Here is a 13,031-nt window from a genome sequence, read left to right as displayed (position 1 = left end):
TACTTGGACAGTGGTACCTACCCTGCCAACTAGAGACCCCCAGATCTAACATTGGTGGTCAGCGGTGAGGATTGAACTTGTATTTGTACTTGACCCACAGTAATTGGTGTACATCACTAGTTTAAGTGCAGACCAATAGACAACCACATACTATATTTTTTTTTTATTCTATTTTTGAGTAACTCTTCAAGAGCATCATGTCTCAGGTGGCAACAAGCGAGAAGGCAGAATTGGAGTTTTCCATTGCGGATTTATATTCATACAAAGTTGAAGATCTCAAGCAATTCTGCAAAGACCGTGGTTGCTCTTTTAAAAGCGGAGCTAGGAAAGATGTGCTACAAAGAGTCCTGAAGGCCTGGTGGGAGGCCCAAGAGGAAAGTGATGCAAATGAAGAGGATGGTTTTGTTCCCCAAGATCTGCCTGTGAGCAGACCAGTCTCAAGGGCTAGCAGCTCCCATTCCAGTAGGGGGGCTCACTCCAGAGGAGCTGGAGGAGAATCAAAGGGTGAGAAACCATGAATTGGAAATTATGAAAATGAAGATGAAGCAATCAGAAGTAGACAAGGCGGCGGAGGAGAGCAAGAATGCCCGTGCCTTGGAGGAGAAGAAATTGCTTCTGGCTCATGAAGTGAGCATGAGAGAACTGGACATCAAGGCCAAGCAGGTGGAGTCCGGTTCAAATGGTGGCAGCGCACAGCCAGTGCAGGGGGGTAAAGTATATATCCCCAAAGATTTAGTACAGAATTACAATAGGAGTGAAGATATCTATGCCTGGTTTACATCGTATGAGATAGCATTAAGAATGAATGGTGTGCCTGAACAGCATTGGGGGGCGGGCCTGTGGAAACATTTTGAGGCTTCTGGGAGGAGTGCTCTAGAGCCCTTAGAATTAGCAGGTGCCATGACCTATCCCAATATGAAGGAGGCCCTATGTCTCAGGTATGGACTTACTCCAGAGCAGTATAGACTGCAGTTTAGAAATTCCAAGAAGAAAGAGTCTGAGACTTGGATGGAGTGTGTGAATCTGTACTCGCGGGCACTGGAAGGTTGGATGAAGGGCAGCAAGGTAACTGATTATAAGGGGTTGTTACATTTAATTAGTTGGGAGCACTTGAGTAGTCTATGTGTTCCAGAGCTGCGCCAGCATCTTTTAGATAGCAAGTTGACGGACCCCATTGAGCTTGCTAAGGAGGCGGACCGCTGGACCAGTACCAGGGTCCACAGAGGAATTGTGGGTACCGTTGCCAAAGGTGGGCAGGGTCCCCAGCAGAAGAGTGGGGGGGACAAGGGTAACCAAAAGGAGTTCTCACAAGGGCCCCAAAATAGTTCCCAGGGTAACCAGTCCCAGCCCCCCAAGTCCAAACCCAAACCAACCTGGCCCCCTAAGGGCAGGTCGGATAACAAGGGTCCCATTAAGTGTTATCACTGTCAGGAATTGGGTCACAAGTCTCCTGTGTGTCCCCAGAAATCCCAGGCACCCACTGGTGCTCCAACACCGGGTATAGCTAGTGTAGCTTTTGGGGGGGATTTAATTTCTAGTGATTTGGAGGGTTTAGCAGTTATGTCCCTTGTCTCTTTAGGAGACACAGAGATGGTCCAGGAAACCCCTGTCCCTGATAACACTAAGAAGTACAGGCAGTGGGTGACCATCAATGGGAGGAGGGTGGAGGCTCTCAGGGACACTGGAGCCAGTGTGACTACGGTCAGGTGTCAGTGGGTCCCTGAGGAGCTGATCATTCCAGACGTACTTCACCCAGTAGTGTCGGCTGACAACTCTGTGCGCCTTTGCAAGGTAGCACATGTTCCCTTTGAGTGGGGGGGGGTCTCAGGTCCTCTCAAAGTTGTTGTGAGTCCATCCATGCCAGTTGACTGTCTGCTAGGTAATGACCTGGAGAGTTCCCCGTGGAAGGAGGTGGAACGCCAGGCTCATTTGGAGATGTTGGGTTTGCCTGAGTGGGTCTGTGTGACCACTCGGTCCATGGCAGCCAGACAGGGTTGTGAAGCAGACCTGGAGCCTGAAACAGTGGCCCAGGTCCCTGCCAGAAAGAGGAAGGGCAGGGGGCGTGGTGCGTCCACCCCCGCTGTTCCCACGGTCCAGGAAGGAGCAGAACCTACGGGGGATGCCCTGGAGCCTACAGGGGAACAGGTCGCTGAGCTGGGAGACATACCTGAGCTGACCCATTGGCAGCAAGAGGGTGGTCCCTCCAGAGAGGAGTTCTGCCGTGCGCAGAAGACATGCCCTACTCTTGAAGGTCTGCGGCACCAGGCTGCAGACCAGGCAGCAGGTGCTGATCCGAAGAACTTTTTTCTCTACTGGGAGAATGACTTGTTGTACAGTGAGCCTAGGTTTGCTGAGCCGAGTGGATCACGTACCCTGGTGGTACCCGCAGGGTTCAGAGACTTCCTACTGGGTCTGGCTCACGACGTGCCGCTTGCAGGACATCTCGGGCAGGACAAGACCCGACAAAGGCTTGCCACCCACTTTTACTGGCCCGGGATGAAGACGGACGCCGCTTCCTTTTGTAAATCATGCCAGACTTGCCAGGCAAGTGGCAAGGCTGGAGGAAAATGCAAAGGCCCTCTCCAGCCTTTTCCGGTAGTGAGCACCCCTTTCGAGCGGGTGGGAATAGATATTGTGGGGCCACTGGACCCCAGGACCGCCTTAGGCAACAGGTTCATCCTGGTCCTGGTGGATCATGCCACCCGGTACCCGGAGGCTATCCCTCTCAGGACAACCACAGCCCCGGTGGTGGGCCGTGCGTTGATGGGGATCTTTTCCCGTGTGGGTTTCCCCAAAGAGGTGGTATCTGACCGGGGTACCAACTTCATCTCCAGGTATATGAAGTCTCTGTGGGAGGAGTGTGGGGTAACTTATAAGTTCACCACTCCTTACCACCCTCAAGGAAATGGGTTGGTTGAAAGGTTCAACCGGACCCTGAAAGGCATGATCATGGGGCTGACAGAGCCCATGAGACGGAAGTGGGACGTCTTTTTGCCATGCCTATTATTTGCCTACAGGGAGGTACCTCAAAAGTCTCTAGGGTTCAGTCCCTTTGAGCTTTTGTACGGGCACCCTGTTAGAGGACCTCTCAGTCTGGTGAAGGAGGGTTGGGAGAAATCCCCGGGGAAAACCCCTCAGGATGTGTTCAGCTATGAGCTGGCCATCCGCAACCAGACACAGCGCTTCCGGGCCCTCGCTCAGGCGAACCTGGAAGCCAGCCAGGATGAGATGAAGAGGTGGTATGACCAGCATACCACTCTGATGGAATTTCAACCTGGGCAGATGGTGTGGGTGATGGCGCCAGTGGAGCCTTGCGCGCTCCAGGACAAGTGGACTGGGCCATATGAGGTGGTAGAGCGCAAAAGTGAGGTGACCTACCTGGTCAACTTGCGATCCCCCAGGAACCCCATGAGGGTCCTACACGTGAACCGCCTCAAACCCCATTTTGAGAGGTCTGAAATAACAATGCTACTGGCTACAGATGCAGGGATGGAGGAGGATAGCGATCCTCTTCCTGACCTCCTGGCAGCTAAGGAGCAAGATGGGTCAGTGGATGGAGTGGTCCTCTCGCCCACCCTGACCCCAGAACAGCAGAGGGACTGTCGCCATGTGTTGGGTCAGTTTGCATCTCTGTTCTCCCTGACCCCCGGTATCACCAACTGGTGTGTCCATGACGTGGACACGGGAGATAGCATGCCTGTGAAACAGAAGTTTTACCGGGTGGCTGACAAGGTCAGGGCCAGCATCAAGAAGGAGGTTTCTAAGATGTTGGAGCTAGGGGTGATTGAGCCCTCCAGCAGCCCCTGGGCTAGCCCAGTGGTACTTGTACCGAAAGCTGCTGCGCCAGGTGCCACTCCAGAACTTAGGTTTTGTGTGGACTACCGTGGGCTCAATGCGGTCACGAAGACTGACGCACACCCCATCCCCAGAGCTGATGAGCTCGTGGATCGGTTGGGAGCTGCCAACTACCTCAGTACGTTTGACTTAACTTCTGGGTACTGGCAGATTGCCTTAACTGATGGGGCCAAGGAGAGGTCTGCGTTTTCAACTCCAGAGGGGCACTTCCAGTTCCGTGTCATGCCCTTTGGGTTGAAGAACGCCCCTGCCACATTCCAGAGACTGGTCAACCAGGTACTGTCCGGGCTGGAGCAATTCAGCGCCGCATATCTGGATGACATTGCTGTGTTCAGCTCCACTTGGGAAGAACACTTGCAACACCTCTGCGCAGTGTTGAAGGCTCTGCATAGTGCAGGCCTCACTATCAAGGCCAGTAAGTGCCAGATAGGGCAGGGTTCGGTGGTGTATTTGGGACACCAGGTAGGAAGCGGCCAGGTGGCGCCCCTACAAGCCAAGATAGATACCATCCGGGCTTGGGAACCCCCCAAAACCCAGACAGCGGTGAGAGCCTTCTTAGGACTCACCGGGTACTATCGCCGTTTTGTCAAGGGGTATGGCACCATTGTGGCTCCCTTGACAGAACTAACTTCCAAGAAGTTACCGAAGAAAGTGATTTGGACCAGTGCCTGCCAAGAAGCTTTTGATGCCCTGAAGGAGGCCATGTGTACAGCACCTGTACTCAAGGCGCCTGACTTCTCCAAGGAGTTCATAGTGCAGACAGACGCTTCTGAGCATGGAGTGGGAGCGGTGCTCTCACAACTAAATGATGAGGACTTGGACCAACCTGTAGCTTTCATTAGTAGGAGGCTACTTCCCAGGGAACAGAGGTGGAGTGCGATTGAAAGGGAAGCTTTTGCTGTGGTCTGGGCGCTGAAGAAGCTGAGGCCCTACTTGTTTGGGACTCACTTCCGGGTTCAGACGGACCACAGGCCCCTCAGATGGTTGATGCAGATGAGGGGTGAGAATCCTAAGCTGTTGAGGTGGTCCATTTCCCTACAGGGGATGGACTTTACGGTGGAACACCGCCCCGGTACAGAACACGCCAACGCTGATGGTCTGTCCAGGTTTTTCCGCCTTAGCGATGAGAACTCCCAAGAGGGTGGGTAGTTCTCCCCACTTTCAGCTGGAGGGGACACGTGTTAGACCTGGCATCTTTGGCGTGGTTACCCCTGACTTTTTGCCTCTACCTCCTGTATTTTTTGATGCTATGCTGGATTTCGATTTTGCTGGTTTAGATGCTTTGGGCACTTTGCCACTGCTGATCAGTGTCAAAGTGCAAGTGCTCCCTTGGTAAATTGTTGTATTGATTGGTTATCCATGATTGGGATATTTGTTTCACCTGTTAGCCCCTAGTAAAGTGCACTGCGTGTGCCAGGGCTGGTGATTCAAATGCTACTAGTGGGCTGCAGCACTGATTGTGCCACCCACAGGAGTAGCGCTAAAATGATGTCTTAGGCCTGCTTGCAGTGCCTATGTGCAGTCCAGGACTGCCATGTCGACCTGGCCAGTGCACCCACTGACCAGGCCTTATCCTTCCCTTTCTGTACATGTCAGGCATCCCTATGGTGGCCCTAGGTACCCCCCTGGGCTGGGTGCAGTGTATCTGAAAGGTAGGGCATGTACTGAGGTGTGTAACATGCCCTGGTAGTGAATTACAGCCATTTTCGTTTTTCACTGCTGAGAGGCTATCTTGCCCATAGGATAGAATGGGGAAGGCTGTTTACATGCCTATCTTCCCATAGGGGCAAGATAGAAAATCCAAGTTTGGTATCTCTGTGTTCAGAATTTAATTATGCATCTTTTTAGCAAGATGGTTTTTAAATTCACTGTGTGAGAATAGCACTTTTTAGAAAGTAGCTATTCTCCTGTTTAACCTTCCTGTGTGCCTGTGTGCTGGTTGGCTGACTGGTGTCAGGTGATGTGCTAGGTGGCTCCAGGAGCCTGGATGAGTCAGCAGCAGGGTGAATAGGGAGATCTGCTTTAGATGGGTGGGAGGAGTAGTCCCTGGGTCTGAATAGGGCTGCCCCTGACAAACACAAAGCTGGCTCCACCCCCTGCTGGCCAGGCTGAGGACTCTGCCTCTGCTGGCACAAAGAAGGCTCCACCTCCTGCTGAGCGTCTAACGACCCTGCCCCTCACTCTGAAAGGAACCAGGTGCTCCAGAGCAGAGCACACCCAGGAACCGGTTTGAGCAGGGGAATCCCCCCACTGAAACACAAGAGACAAAGACTTGGAGGGGTATAAGAAGAGGACCCCAGACACCTAAAACTTTAGATCACTTTGGAACTAAGAAGAAACCTCTGCCAAGGAGAAAGCTGGAAGAAACTGAAGAGGAGAAGACTGCCTGCTTGCTGTTTTGCTTTGCTGCCAAGGAGAGGGGAAGGACTTTGCTGTGTCCCCTTCTTTTGATTCTGATCTCCAAGGGCCTGAGAAGAGCTGGCTCCCTGTTAAGAAGTCCCAGGAACAAAAGGACTTCACCACCAGCTCCCCTGGAACTCTGCTGAGAGAGTTCTGACCTGCCTTGGAGTGCTTGCCCAGTCTTGGGGCTTCAGGAGGTCGTTTTGCTGTGTTGAGGGAGCTGGGAAGCAGAAGCGTGAACAAGAGTGACTGGTACCCAGCGCATCATCCGATTGCGTGTCGCAAGACGAGAGTGCGTGGAAAATTTCATCGCGACACCATCGCAACACGCAGGGTCTCCGCATCGCCGAGTGCGTCGAGCATCGTCCCGAAGCGTGAAGCTTCCTGCCATTGCGAGGGTTGTCGCAGAACCAGTTTGCGGGCCGCACCACTGCCGGTGCGTGAAAAGTCTCCAATTGCTGCGTGCGTCGACGCAGAGTCCCGTTCCGTGGCGCATCGAGAGTTGCGGCGCCGGAAGGCAACGCTGCGCCACGCATCGCACCACATCGAAGAGTGTCGCAACGAACCTGTGCGTGAAGCTTCCCCCTAAGAAACCTACGCAACGTAAGCCAAAGGTATCGCATCCTCCCCCTACAGATCGGAGCCGGCGCATCCACCTCTGCTGCGTGAAGCAGGGCTGCTGCAAAGCCTCCCCAGGATCTCAGGAGCATCGCATCGCCTTTGCCATCTTCCTTGTTATAGCTTTTGGGAACCTTATCGCAACTACAGGTACTGTTGGGCACGAAAGTGTCGCATTTTGTGCATTGAGAGTCGCATTGTGCAGGACACTGACTTTGACATCCTGGAGTACTTTCTGCAAACTCTTGAACTATCCTTAAAGTAACCTTTTTGAATTATATGTTGGTTTGTCTGTAATATTTGGTCTTGTGAAGTTTTTAGTAAAGATACATTATTTTTCTAAAACTGGTGTGGAGTAAATCTGTGGTGTTTTCACTGTGTTACTGTGAGTGTTGGTACAAATACTTTACACATTGCCTTTGATAGCCTAGACTGCTCAGGCCAAGCTACCTAGAGGGTGAGCAGGGGTTATCTTAACAGTGTATCCCCCTTTCCCTGACTAGAAGCAAGGGTCCCTACTTGGACAGTGGTACCTACCCTGCCAACTAGAGACCCCCAGATCTAACAATAATCTATTTACTTTCTACTAAAATACGCTGCCCACGTACAAGATGTACGAACCCTAGTTGCAGGTGCAAGCAGGCTGGTCTGAGAAACCAGGCCATTTGCGAACACAAAATAGCTTTTTCTGATGTATTAAATCGAAGGTACATGAAAGGGGTGTTTGGTTGTACCTTCAAATACCAAATTGTAGTGGTATGCAGAAATGTTTTTTCACCGTAATTTGGCCCAAAACAATCATACTTCACCACCATATCAGTGATTGTGGTAATCAATCCACAAAGATAAGTAGTCTCGTAAAAACCTCTTCCCCTTTGAGAATGTTTCAAAACAAACATTTTAATTACAGATATTGGTCCTATGGACCACTGCCTATTCAAATAAAATAACAATTAAACATATACATTTTGTTTTTTAAATGATCCTGTTTTCCTTTAATTAATAATATTAAGAACTACTTCTCCTTTTCCACAGTTTCAAGCTCGTACTTTGTGGCCCAACTGAGCTTCAGCCTCTCACTCTTTCATGATGTACTGATATATTGTCATTCTGATCTTTGAAAACAGTTGGGGATATAGCTCAGTGGTAGAGCATTTGACTGCAGATCAAGAGGTCCCTGGTTCAAATCCGGGTGTCCCTAAACCTATTTTGGTTTTGGTGTTTGTAGCTGGGATCTTTCATAAAGTCCCTATGGATCACCATTGACAGAGTCAGTGTTCAGTTGGATCTTATACTTTATTAGCATTACAGTGTCACTGCTCAAAACCTGGGAATAAATGCATTTTTACACAGGGCGTGGGAACTTTCTGAAACATCATTGATTTATTTTGGAATCCGGCTCTTCCTTTCACAGCTTCAAGCAAAGAGAATCACTATGAAAACAATTGAAAACTTTGTTATACAGTTTGGTGCTTCCTTGTAGCGCACTAAAGAAATGGCATAGTATACTCGGCAGCGCTGCAGTCAATCTATTTCTCATTTAACCTGTGTCCTCAGTCTTACATATATTCCCCCTCTCCTCTGTGCATACAAAATATGTGTTTGTTTAAAGCACTTCATTCTTGTGCAACGTAGAAACTATTTAATTTCTCCTTAAAACCTCTGCCTACGTGCAAAATGTATGAACCCTCGTTGCAGATGAAAAAAGGCTGGCTCGAAGACTCAGGCCATTTTCGAACACAAAATGGCCTTTTCTGATATATTAAATTGATGGTACTTGAAAGGGACGTTTGGGTGTACCTTCCAAATACCAAATTGCAGTGGTATGTAGAAATGTTTTTCGTCCATCATTTGGCCCAAAACAATCATACTTCACCACCATCTCGGTGATTGTGGTAACCAATCCGCGAAAGGATAAGGCGTCCCGTAAAAACCTCTTCCCCTTTGAGTATGTTTCAAAACAAGCATTTTATGTACAGGCATTGGTCCTATGGACCACTGCCTGTTCAAATAAAATAACAATGAAACATATAAATATTTTTTTTAAACGATCCCGTTTTCCTTCAATAAATAATATTAAGAACTACTTCTCCTGTTCCACAGTTTCAAGCTTGTACTTTCCGGCCCAACTGAGCATTATGCTCACACTCTTTCATGAGGTACTGATATATTTTCATTCCGACACACACAAACAGGTGGGGATATAGCTCAGTGGTAGATCATTTGACTGCAGATCAAGAGGTCCCTGGTTCAAATCCAGGTGTCCCCTTGGCCTGTTTTGGTTCTTGTGTTTGTAGCTGGGACTTTTCATAAAACCCCTTTGGATCATCATTGACAGAGTCAGTGTTCGCTTGGATCTTACACTTTAATAGCATTACAATGTCACTGCTCAAAACCTGAGAGTAAATGCATTTTTATACAGGGCTCGGTATTTCGTATGGGAAATGTCTGAAAAAGCATTGATTTATTTTGGAATCTGGCTCTTCCTTTCACAGCACCAAACAAAGGGAATGGACTATGAAAGCAATTGGCAACTTTGTTTTACAGTTTAGTGCTTCCTTCAATCGCACTACAGAAATTGCATAGAAAAGTGGGCAGCAATGCAGTCAATCTATTCCTCATTTAACCTGTGTCCTCAGTCTTACATGTATTCCACCTCTTCTCTGTGCATACAAAGTATGTGTTTGTTTGAAGCACTTCATTTTTGTGCAATGCATAATCTATTTACTTTCTACTAAAATACGCTGCCCACGTACAAGATGTACGAACCCTAGTTGCAGGTCCAAGCAGGCTGGTCTGAGAAACCAGGCCATTTGCGAACACAAAATAGCTTTTTCTGATGTATTAAATCGAAGGTACATGAAAGGGGTGTTTGGTTGTACCTTCAAATACCAAATTGTAGTGGTATGCAGAAATGTTTTTTCACCGTAATTTGGCCCAAAACAATCATACTTCACCACCATATCAGTGATTGTGGTAATCAATCCACAAAGATAAGTAGTCTCGTAAAAACCTCTTCCCCTTTGAGAATGTTTCAAAACAAACATTTTAATTACAGATATTGGTCCTATGGACCACTGCCTATTCAAATAAAATAACAATTAAACATATACATTTTGTTTTTTAAATGATCCTGTTCTCCTTTAATTAATAATATTAAGAACTACTTCTCCTTTTCCACAGTTTCAAGCTCGTACTTTGTGGCCCAACTGAGCTTGAGCCTCTCACTCTTTCATGATGTACTGATATATTGTCATTCTGATCTTTGAAAACAGTTGGGGATATAGCTCAGTGGTAGAGCATTTGACTGCAGATCAAGAGGTCCCTGGTTCAAATCCGGGTGTACCCTAAACCTATTTTGGTTTTGGTGTTTGTAGCTGGGATCTTTCATAAAGTCCCTATGGATCACCATTGACAGAGTCAGTGTTCAGTTGGATCTTATACTTTATTAGCATTACAGTGTCACTGCTCAAAACCTGGGAATAAATGCATTTTTACACAGGGCGTGGGAACTTTCTGAAACATCATTGATTTATTATGGAATCCGGCTCTTCCTTTCACAGCTTCAAGCAAAGAGAATCACTATGAAAACAATTGAAAACTTTGTTATACAGTTTGGTGCTTCCTTGTAGCGCACTAAAGAAATGGCATAGTATACTCGGCAGCGCTGCAGTCAATCTTTTTCTCATTTAACCTGTGTCCTCAGTCTTACATATATTCCTCCTCTCCTCTGTGCATACAAAATATGTGTTTGTTTAAAGCACTTCATTCTTGTGCAACGTAGAAACTATTTAATTTCTCCTTAAAACCTCTGCCTACGTGCAAAATGTATGAAACCTCGTTGCAGATTAAAAAAGGCTGGCTCGAAGACTCAGGCCATTTTCGAACACAAAATGGCCTTTTCTGATATATTAAATTGATGGTACTTGAAAGGGACGTTTGGGTGTACCTTCCAAATACCAAATTGCAGTGGTATGTAGAAATGTTTTTCGTCCATCATTTGTCCCAAAACAATCATACTTCACCACCATCTCGGTGATTGTGGTAACCAATCCGCGAAAGGATAAGGCGTCCCGTAAAAACCTCTTCCCCTTTGAGAATGTTTCAAAACAAGCATATTATGTACAGGCATTGGTCCTATGGACCACTGCCTGTTCAAATAAAATAACAATGAAACATATAAATATTTTTTTTAAACGATCCCGTTTTCCTTCAATAAATAATATTAAGAACTACTTCTCCTGTTCCACAGTTTCAAGCTTGTACTTTCCGGCCCAACTGAGCATGATGCTCACACTCTTTCATGAGGTACTGATATATTTTCATTCCGACTCTCACAAACAGGTGGGGATATAGCTCAGTGGTAGAGCATTTGACTGCAGATCAAGAGGTCCCTGGTTCAAATCCAGGTGTCCCCTTGGCATGTTTTGGTTCTTGTGTTTGTAGCTGGGACTTTTCATAAAACCCCTTTGGATCATCATTGACAGAGTCAGTGTTCGCTTGGATCTTACACTTTAACAGCATTACAATGTCACTGCTCAAAACCTGAGAGTAACTGCATTTTTATACAGGGCTCGGTATTCCGTATGGGAAATGTCTGAAAAAGCATTGATTTATTTTGGAATCTGGCTCTTCCTTTCACAGCACCAAACAAAGGGAATGGACTATGAAAGCAATTGGCAACTTTGTTTTACAGTTTAGTGCTTCCTTCAATCGCACTACAGAAATTGCATAGAAAAGTGGGCAGCAATGCAGTCAATCTATTCCTCATTTAACCTGTGTCCTCAGTCTTACATGTATTCCACCTCTTCTCTGTGCATACAAAGTATGTGTTTGTTTGAAGCACTTCATTTTTGTGCAATGCATAATCTATTTACTTTCTACTAAAATACGCTGCCCACGTACAAGATGTACGAACCCTAGTTGCAGGTGCAAGCAGGCTGGTCTGAGAAACCAGGCCATTTGCGAACACAAAATAGCTTTTTCTGATGTATTAAATCGAAGGTACATGAAAGGGGTGTTTGGTTGTACCTTCAAATACCAAATTGTAGTGGTATGCAGAAATGTTTTTTCACCGTAATTTGGCCCAAAACAATCATACTTCACCACCATATCAGTGATTGTGGTAATCAATCCACAAAGATAAGTAGTCTCGTAAAAACCTCTTCCCCTTTGAGAATGTTTCAAAAAAAAAATTTTAATTACAGATATTGGTCCTATGGACCACTGCCTATTCAAATAAAATAACAATTAAACATATACATTTTGTTTTTTAAATGATCCTGTTTTCCTTTAATTAATAATATTATGAACTACTTCTCCTTTTCCACAGTTTCAAGCTCGTACTTTGTGGCCCAACTGAGCTTCAGCCTCTCACTTTTTCATGATGTACTGATATATTGTCATTCTGATCTTTGAAAACAGTTGGGGATATAGCTCAGTGGTAGAGCATTTGACTGCAGATCAAGAGGTCCCTGGTTCAAATCCGGGTGTCCCCTAAACCTATTTTAGTTTTGGTGTTTGTAGCTGGGATCTTTCATAAAGTCCCTATGGATCACCATTGACAGAGTCAGTGTTCAGTTGGATCTTATACTTTATTAGCATTACAGTGTCACTGCTCAAAACCTGGGAATAAATGCATTTTTACACAGGGCGTGGGAACTTTCTGAAACATCATTGATTTATTTTGGAATCCAGCTCTTCCTTTCACAGCTTCAAGCAAAGAGAATCACTATGAAAACAATTGAAAACTTTGTTATACAGTTTGGTGCTTCCTTGTAGCGCACTAAAGAAATGGCATAGTATACTCGGCAGCGCTGCAGTCAATCTATTTCTCATTTAACCTGTGTCCTCAGTCTTACATATATTCCCGCTCTCCTCTGTGCATACAAAATATGTGTTTGTTTAAAGCACTTCATTCTTGTGCAACGTAGAAACTATTTAATTTCTCCTTAAAACCTCTGCCTACGTGCAAAATGTATGAACCCTCGTTGCAGATGAAAAAAGGCTGGCTCGAAGACTCAGGCCATTTTCGAACACAAAATGGCCTTTTCTGATATATTAAATTGATTTTACTTGAAAGGGACGTTTGGGTGTACCTTCCAAATACCAAATTGCAGTGGTATGTAGAAATGTTTTTCGTCCATCATTTGGCCCAA

General features: G+C 46.5%; 4 non-coding genes across 4 annotated transcripts; all 4 read left to right on the top strand.

Moving 5' to 3' along the window:
* The first annotated feature begins 8,002 nt into the window (after nt 1-8,002).
* On the top strand, nt 8,003-8,074 carry TRNAC-GCA (transfer RNA cysteine (anticodon GCA)). Its single transcript has one exon. It is a non-coding gene; the product is annotated as a tRNA-Cys (tRNA).
* Nucleotides 8,075-10,150: 2,076 nt separating this feature from the next.
* TRNAC-GCA (transfer RNA cysteine (anticodon GCA)) lies at nt 10,151-10,222 on the top strand. Its single transcript has one exon. It is a non-coding gene; the product is annotated as a tRNA-Cys (tRNA).
* Nucleotides 10,223-11,219: 997 nt separating this feature from the next.
* On the top strand, nt 11,220-11,291 carry TRNAC-GCA (transfer RNA cysteine (anticodon GCA)). The gene has a single exon. It is a non-coding gene; the product is annotated as a tRNA-Cys (tRNA).
* Nucleotides 11,292-12,299: 1,008 nt separating this feature from the next.
* On the top strand, nt 12,300-12,371 carry TRNAC-GCA (transfer RNA cysteine (anticodon GCA)). The gene has a single exon. It is a non-coding gene; the product is annotated as a tRNA-Cys (tRNA).
* Nucleotides 12,372-13,031: the final 660 nt, after the last annotated feature.

The sequence above is a fragment of the Triturus cristatus genome, chromosome 4_1 (assembly GCF_964204655.1).
Source record: "Triturus cristatus chromosome 4_1, aTriCri1.1, whole genome shotgun sequence".
Lineage (NCBI taxonomy): Eukaryota > Metazoa > Chordata > Amphibia > Caudata > Salamandridae > Triturus > Triturus cristatus.
Note: the sequence above shows the minus strand (reverse complement) of the source record. Positions and strands in the feature narration are given on the sequence as shown.